Source organism: Ptychodera flava, chromosome 20 (assembly GCF_041260155.1).
Source record: "Ptychodera flava strain L36383 chromosome 20, AS_Pfla_20210202, whole genome shotgun sequence".
NCBI lineage: Eukaryota > Metazoa > Hemichordata > Enteropneusta > Ptychoderidae > Ptychodera > Ptychodera flava.
In genome coordinates, this window is record NC_091947.1 from 28,033,419 (window position 1) to 28,042,829 (window position 9,411).

Sequence of the window (9,411 nt, forward strand, 5' to 3'; positions counted from 1 at the left end):
TATCGTGTATCCTCTAAGTATGACCGAAGGAATATTACTCAGTTTGTTGACTGATGTAAAGCACATGCACTTGGTCTTTAACACATTGTATACAATATCATGATCTATGGCATAGAGCTCACAAATTTTAACAAGTTTTCTTAAGCCTTTAATTGAAGGTGCAAGCAGACACATATCATCAGCGTATGACAAGTTATTTAAAACAACTCCTCCTACTTCACAGCCGACACCACAACTAGTCAAAGAGTGATTAAGATCATCAATATAAACATTAAAAAGAAGTGGTGACATGATTCCCCCTTGACGGACCCCATTTGTAACTGTAAAGAAGGATGATATTGATTTCCCCCAGCGAATGCAAAAACGTTGAGATGCGTACCAAAAATGTAGTAGCCGTACAATGTAAAGCGGAATATGTCTGTCAATTAATTTTTCAAAAGTGTCCCATGATTCACCCTGTCAAAGGCCTTTTCGGCGTCAAGAAAACAAACGAACACTGAGCTGCCATTAAGTTTATAATATCTAATGGTTTCCTTTAAAAGGAAAATACACATGTGTCATTTAATATTTCTTTGCCAGAAAACTCTGTGAATGTGTTCAAATCTTGCATTTCAAGTTGAATCAGTGCTATTACCGTAGCGTTGGTCGCAAATGACGTCATTTTCTCTCATTAATATGCATCAATAAATATTGCATGAATAAATGTAGCATGCAGCTATATTAAGTAACAAACCTGAAATCGCGATCAACGCTAAGGCTGCGTTCACAAAAAACCGTTGGGGGCTGGAGGAATTCAAGGGGGGATTCGAAAATAGAGGGGGGAACTTGAAAATTTTGCTCTACCTGTAGGGGGACTTGAAATTGTTTGGTTCCCTTTTATGTTTTACATTTTCCAATTCAAAAATTCAATGAAAAATGAATAACATTTTTATGTCATCCGATTGTTGTAATGTTTATAAAGTTTAACAAAATTTAGAAACCATTTTGTTACATTTCATGACTTTTATCTCGAAAAAATCTAAACGTGTGATTTGTTGTAAAAAACCAAACAAGCCTATAATAACTGGGCAGAGGCTGCAAATGTTGATGATTTTTGCAATATTTCTATGCGATATATCAACTACAGTTTCTTGCTGTTTCCCTACAGCATCCTCAAAACACAATATTCAGTTTGTTGCCAAAGCCTGTATATCTTAATATGTATTAGGTGATGATTTAATTAGAGTCCAGACTGACAGTCAGTTGTCAGTGATACAAATGCATGCTACACATACACAGGCTGTGATAGCAAGCTGAATACTGGACAGTTCAACATGCTATAGGGAGTATAAACTGAACAAAAATATTGTCAAAATTATCTAAATTAATACATATGGAAGCAACATATGGAAGACCACGAGACTTGAAAAGTTATCCCAAATTTTTGAATTCTAGCATATGAGAATAATCAAATATTAAAGAAAAAAGATGGGGTGACCATGCTTGATTTTCTAAATTTTCCCATTCTTGTCATAAAATAATACAAAAGTAAAACTTTGAACAGTAAAGACTAAATGAAAAATATGTGAATAAATGGAATTATTTATTTTTAACCAAATTTGCCATTATTACACCCAAAGTTTCAAAGATTAAAACATTAATATTTTAGCCTTCCAATATTGTCAATTTTGAGTAGCATCTAATTCATATATGTCTTGTACTTTTGAAACAAATTTTTGGTAGGTCACTGTACTCAATTTTTTACAATATGGCAATTAGCCAGAATTCACAATTTGCCTACTCTCTCATGATCGTCATTTTGTGTGCTTTTCGGCAGGAGCAATTGACCCGGCCAGAGTTGGATTAACTCAAGTTGGCTTAGACTGATAAATCCAAAAAGTTCACTGATGCCTTTTAAATGAATCAATTTAAGAACTTGTCTTAGGAATATGACTTTACAAAGTGCTAATAACAATGTAGTGTTGAACACCTGCGAGCGGAACGCCGCAATACGTGATTTTTTTCTGCATGCACATCCTTTACAAATATGCGGGCTTGTGATAGTTGGGGGGACTTGAAAAATTTTGATCATATAGAGGGGCATTTGAAATTTTTTTAGGGTATTGAGGGGGATCTGAAAAAAAAAGATTTCAATCGCGATTCCTCCAGCCCCCCCCCCCCCTCCCCCATCGCTATTTGTGAACGCAGCAACTATTGTAACCCGGCCTAAGTCTGTGCTAGATTGGTCCCTTCATTGTGCATGATCGATGCGACGATAGTTGGCGCTGTACACTGTTGATAAATTCCCGCCATTATATCTGTGTGGCCGTGAAAGCAGATACCTGGAAGAGGCATCGTGATCTGGACAAGTTTTTTTCCCCGTGATGTGAAGCCCTTGTGTATTGTGTGCCGATCAATGAGATTGGCACAGATTTCAGACACTATTGGCTTGCTACCTACAGTCCAGCTCCCGCATGGTTCCCCTCCATCGAACTTCAGCATGTATGGATCTGGCGTCCATAAGCTTATATCCATGATCGAAGCATGGAGGTCGGTCGGTACCCTGTCATCTCCATGGGTGAAACACAGGCGCTTGTGAGCTGAGTAGTCTGCTAAATCGGTCGATTTTCTGCTCGATCTATCGATCCCTTACTCGATCTGCCCGCCACTGCAACCTAAATCGAGCAGAAAATCGATCGATTTAGCAGACAGACTACCCTGCTCATGAGCGCCTGTGCCATATGGAGGTACTATGGAAGGCACGGGCGCCGCGTTGGTGCGAAGAGTTCAAGTCAGGTGCGTTGTTGTGACACGGTCGGTCGGTCGTGGAGGGACTGTTGATGTGTTGTGAATAACTATCCGATGTTACCAGAGCCAGAGCCTTGCGCGTTGGCCACGCAAGAGTTTGTAGATCAACCAGAGTCACACCACAAAATGACTGTGAATTTAAAGCCTGCTAGCTATGTCGTGCGTTTGCCCATATACCTACTCTGTGGCACATGATAGGTTCATGCATAGGGTGTAGGAAAGGAGAGGAGACTACGTTCATGCGTCCCGCTTCTACGGCCATGATTTGCCGGATCCGATGCTGCTCGGTGTGGCGAGTGAATACCGAATGAGGACGGTATTCGATGAATTTGACTGAAGATCTGAGAGGATGGGCACACACGTTAAGTTGCACATGATATGACACCGGTTACGTACGTTTAATCATAGACAGTAGGGCCCCCCCTCTCTCTCTCTAATGTCTCTGGTTTAATTTGACGAAATTACCCGTCATCATCACCCTCAGTCATACATGTAGCCACCATGGAGGGACTGTGCAGCATTGCTCTGATTTGACACATCTTTAACAATATGGTGTTCATGTGGACGACATGTGTGCGTAGTACTGGGGACCTTTAAAGTTATGACGTCTTCCTCTACTCACGTGATGTAAACAATGAAACGCTGACAGCCTTTGCACATTACAACGCAGTTCGGTTACCCAGAGCAGTGCATATATCCTCGTCTTCCACTGTACATCCCAGCGGACCGTCTAGACCTTGAGCTGATTAAACTCGCAAAAGGTTTTGTGAATGCGCAGACCCGCTCTGGTTGAGTTTGTCAAGCATGGATCGACATGGTGTAGACGTTACAACCTTTACTACTTGCGGTAGTGCAGATACGAGTGACGTTGGGTTCGTCATTTGCCATGAAAACAGAGCTAGACACGAAACGGCGGTCAGTGTAAGTACTTGTTGTTTTATGTATTGCATCAGTCACTTAGTATCATTGATCTGTGTATTTTCGCCAGATGCATTCGTTTCAAACATAAAACAACACATGGTCCAACGACAAGTTATTTTAACAATACTACATGATGTATGGTAATTTTAGTTACGCAAAGTGCGAATGCATCGTTCACTGAAGCAAATTCTGCTACGGTACTGATTTTGCGTTAGCGAGGGAGGCTCTCAAAGATTTTGAACATTATGTTGCAACCAGTGTCTATTTTGTAGTTTTTTTCGGCTGCGCCATGATAACGGGGAAAGTTTCGTGGCGACCGGTCACGTAATACGGAGTGTTTGTTATGACGGCTATGCAAATTTCATCGATTCTGATTTGTCCAGACTCATAAATAGTGGGTGTTGCCATTCTGTGTCACGCAGTGCATGAATGGCCTCTGCAATGCGTTTTCCCGCCATTACATTCACACACGCACCATTAACCATAGAGTAGTTTCTCTACTGCCTATGTACAAACACAGTCCAGCTTCTGCTCATACACTGAGGCGTATCAATGAGCCGAATACATTACTGCTGCCTGTAACAATTTGGAATTTATTTCTACCGGAAAATAACTGATTTTTATTTTTTATAGTGGTAAAATGAGTATTTTAGGTGGCAGAGATTGGATTTTTGAATAACTTGAGAATAGCAGGTTCAACAATGGTCAAAATGACAAACTGATAATCCGTAAACTGGCCCTGTGGCTTTGAAATTTAGTTTTGATAGGTATATATTTTGATGCAAATTTAATTGTGCATACCAAGCTAGTTGAAAAGATACCTATTATGCAAATTAGCAAAATAAATCTTTAAGAAATGGTCAAAATCCTACATTGAAAAGCTCTTTTTCTGTGACTATCAAAAAAGGAAGATATATTCTCAGTGGCATTTAGATGCCAAATCAAAGTTGAAAATACTTGAAAATTGCAAACTCATAAGCTACTCGCCCCAGGAATTCCAGTCTTGGTAGAATTATTCAAATCTAATTGATAAAATGATAGGTATGCAAGTGAGCAAAATAAAAATCATTAAAAGAGTCAGAATTCTTCACTCAAACAGTACTTACTCTTTGGCAGACGTACTTCAGTACTCACTGAAGATGTCTAAAATGTACGAGTATGTTTGAATAAATTTCAGTTGATTTAATGACAAATACGCGAATTAGCAAAATAGGTGGTTGAACAGTACAATGTCATAAACTAGTTAATGGCCGCCCTACCGAAATTTTAGGCCTCCCGCAAACTGTTACTGCAAATTTGCCGCAAGCTTTGCAGTAAATTTGCAGCAAACTATTTGCCGCAAATATGCGGGTGGTTCATTTTTCAGATGCAAATTAGGTTTCTTGTGAACTTGCTGCAAATATGCAGCAAACTCCCTGCCGCAACGTTGCTGCAAACTCTTTGCAGCAAATTTGCGCACAATCCTTGCAGCAAACTTGCGGCAAATTAATTTGAATGTTACTGAAATTTGCCGCAAACTCCATACAGCAAATTATTTTATTTGCACTGACCATTGTTTCTCGTGAAACTGGTATTTCAGAGTTTAGTTGGATAAAACACATCTTGTGCTGTCCACAGTCGGCCAATATATAAATATTATTTATCCAACTAAACTCTGAAATACCAGTTTCACGAGAAACAATGGTCAGCGCAAATAAAGTTATTATAAACAAAAAGATGACAGAGAAAAAAAGCTTAAATTCAATTGTGGTACAATTTATTTTATATGCAATGTTCATTTCATGCCACATAAGTGTCATGATCATGTCAAGATTTTCTTTTGACTTGAGAAGTTTCATGTAACATTTACATTACTGGTCAAAGGCTGCGATTTGGCTTTCTGTTCTCTGAATTTCTTGTCCCTTTAGTGTACCAGCAATGGATTCTGAAAAATATAAATCGTTCAGGGAAGAGTGTAAGTCTTTACCGTTTGACCAAACATTGTAAATTTCATGAAAGAAATCGATAATTATTTGAAAATGAGACAAAATCAAGTTGAAAAATTGAAGCAGAAAATGCATAAATATTCATGATCGAAATTAAATTAATAATGATTAAAATGTCCGACAGCGGACAACTCGCCGTATGTTGTTTACATACACGACGGCGACAATCTGCAAAAATCTCAGCACTTACTGTAAGTAACTGTTGTGAAACGAAAGTGAATTCAGTGTGAATCAGTACTCAACGAAAATTTATCTTTAGGTAAAGATTGCAATACAACGATTACAGAACATAATTATAGCGATCGATGTACAGACGAACGGTACATTGACTTACATTTCTGAACGGCTCGCAGACGCTGGACGATTCCCGGTCCGGTTGCAGGTCTCACCGTGCTGTGTGTAAATACCGTACTCAGAAAATATAGTCGGCATCTTTACTGCCGCTCGCGTTCACAAATTTAGAACTCCGCCTGTCCCTGGTACTGTATACACGTTTTTGCAACTATGTGATATCATTTGGCTGGCGATTCCATAGAAAGATCACGAAATTGTCCACTAGAAAACTCCCTGCTCACACAAGTACGCAGCCGACACTGGCCGATGGTACTAAAATCTAACTTCGCGCCGATCAAGCCTCATGACGATAACGGAAGTGCGATCTATAAATCATTACGCGATTGATAATGTAGTCCCGTTTTTAAATGCTGGAATTGACTCTACATCTGCACCAATCCGTTATATTTCATACTTAATATAGCATTTAATTTATTAGTTTAATGAAAATGGTTATTTTTATGATAGAAAGAGTAAAAAGAGAGTAAAAATTCTTTCAGCACGAAGAATCAATATCAATGCGCGAAATGACCTTGATGAACCGTGACCGGAGAGTGTAAACATGTCGGCTGCTCGCAGCTGATACACAGGACGTGTTGGACGTCGGTGAAGCGGCGCTTTGAATTTTCGTACAGCGACTCGGGATTGAGTGTAATCCTAAATCTCAAATTTGTGCTCGGCAATACAACTCTAACGCTGAAAACATGGACAAAAGCCTTTTACCTCGACCCATGTTATCAGAAGGCGAGATTTTGTCAGCGGCATCGATGGGACAGACTGTAAGCTGCAGTGCATTGTACGTACCGTATACATATTACATGTACTATATTGATGGGATGAATAGCTTGGAGCACAGCCACTACTGTACAGATTTGCAGTAACAAAAGTCTACGACGTGTCCTTACAGACCATCATCAAACGCACATTTCGTTCGAAACTGTTTGCATTTTGGTATCATTCGCAGAAAATACAGGGTGTAACTTGCAAGACAGACAAGTCCCTGTTTCAAAAATTTGTTTCCCTAAAAATTCAGTTTTCGATCCAACCATAATTTACCCAACCAGATTGTCAAAGGGCACTTTTATTACATCATGTCACTACAGTATATACTATAGATGCACTCTATATCCATGCAATGCTTTCACCAGCATAACTGAAGCTGTTCATTATCTAGCATTACCAGTTATTATAATTTAAAAGTGGATTGTCTGTTATGAAATAAATGAACATAAAATATAAATGAAAGATCAATTTTATGTTTGCTTACACATGACTGGTCACGAAGTGCAACAGTACTCAGTGTGTAGTGTGTACTCCCTGGTAATGAAATAGTGGGAAATATGTCAATCATGTGTTGCTGCATATTTGCAGCAATAATCTGGTTTGCCGCAAATTTGCAGCAACTTAGTCGTTTACCGCAAATTTGCTGCAATGACTTAAGGGTTTGCAGGAGGGTCACATCTACCTGCAAACTTCTGCAACTCCTTCCTGCAAGCTATATGCTTGCTGCATATTTGCAGCAAACTTACGGCAAATTTGCAGTAGAAATAATTTTCGGTAAGGGCGTACACAACTATCAGTGTCAGAATGTCCAGTTGCAAAGCTTTCTAAGTGACTATAAGTAAAAAACAAAACTTTATGGAAATATTTGTGGCATTTTAAAAGTTCAATTTGAAAACACTGCCAGTGTAAATGTGGCAGTGTTATTTTTCTGAGTCCTAAGTAAGTCTTGCAGTTTATCAGTACAATATAGATGTGAAAAGCAATTTCAGATTGTATAGCGTTGTGATATCATAGGGCAAGATTAATGTATGTTTCTGAAAAAATCAATGTAAACTGATGAGATATGTTGTGGATTTAGTGCATTACAAAGGTCATTTCACTACAAATGTTTTGCACAACAACATTGTGCAGGTAAATGTGCCCCCTCCCCCCCCCCCCCCCCCCATGCACCCAACCCAGCTGAGAATTTTGAATGACCCTGTTGTAGCTTTTGACGTTTTGCCTCTGCCTGCAATTGATTGATGAGAAATAATTTCACTGCAATTATATATACAAAGTTGTGTATAAAATATGTTTATGGTGTTGTCAGCAAATTACCTTTCGCTAGCTTACTTTCAAAAAATGGTCCTACAGGTATAGAGATAACATAATGAGATATCATGAATTCTTGACAAATTTTCGTTTGACATTTACGCAAAACTTTTCAGCAGCTTGTACAGTAGTTTCTTCATGTATCATGCCAGGCCACAGTAGTGAATAGGGCTTGTTCCCAATGACATCACAGATCTATTATTCATATGCAGAAAGAAATATTTTTCCAAATTTTTTGATATGACTATCAGAAATCAGTGTACAATGAACTCAAATTATGATGCCATCTTTTTATTATGTCAACACATGAGGGAGGGATAAACAAAGCTGTATTTAACAAAAGCACTTTATAGTCTCTGAAAATTTTGTCAGCAGAACCAAATGTCCCACATGCAATGCCATGTTTGCAACCAACACAGCCAACATCTAAGTGTCTACCTTGTGTTAGAGCGCCACCATGGGCAGTTGACATACTAGAGAATAAAGTGTTGGGGGTTCCCCCTTGCCCTAAATACTACAGCATTACAGCTTGTGATGTTTGTGGATCTACCACTGAGATTACGCACTCAAGGACATCATCTTGATAACCAGTGCTGTTCAAGAAGTCGACTGGATTTCAGGAAGGTTAGCTCAATAAGACAGGTTAGGGACTGGTCGTTTCTTCGGCCTGGGGGGGGGGGGGGGCGGTGGATTCATGGGGGGGGTCACCCTGTTTTTGACTTTGGTGATAGGGGGGGTCACCATGTTTTTGAAATGCCCAATAGGGGGGGTCAGTGTGTTTTTGAATTTCAACACAGGCTCATCATTGCCTAAAATGCATCGTGTCAGCCACAAATTTCATCCACTTGCATTTTTCGGCGCGCCCTTCGGGCGCGTAGCTTTAATAATCAGACATATTTTTCAGCATGCCCAACTGTAACATATCAGGCATACATATATCAGAGATATATGTTCAATATTTTTCAGCATGCTCTTCAAGCGCATTACTTTAATATATCAGACATTTTTCAGCACAATTCCTGTGCATTACTTTAATATACAAGACATATATATCAGAGATATCAGGATGTTTCATATTTTTCTCCGCGCCCTTCGGGCGCCATACTTTAATAAATCAGAGATATATGCCAGAGATATCTTGATGTTTGCTAAGTGAAAGTGTACTATTATGAATCTGCATTTCATATGAAAAGCATGACAAATTCCTGATACTTTTCTGTTCTCTCTTTGAGAATTCAGTATGAGAAAGCAACATGCACAAATATCAATGTTACAAGAAAAGGTCATCTCA

General features: G+C 39.1%; 1 long non-coding RNA gene across 1 annotated transcript; it reads right to left on the minus strand.

The window, feature by feature from the left end:
• Positions 1 to 5,442: 5,442 nt before the first annotated feature.
• On the minus strand, positions 5,443 to 7,218 carry LOC139120486 (uncharacterized). Its single transcript, XR_011549108.1, has 2 exons — positions 6,028 to 7,218; positions 5,443 to 5,632 (listed from the first exon to the last, which is right to left on the minus strand). It is a non-coding gene; the product is annotated as an uncharacterized lncRNA (long non-coding RNA).
• Between the last annotated feature and the right edge of the window lie 2,193 nt (positions 7,219 to 9,411).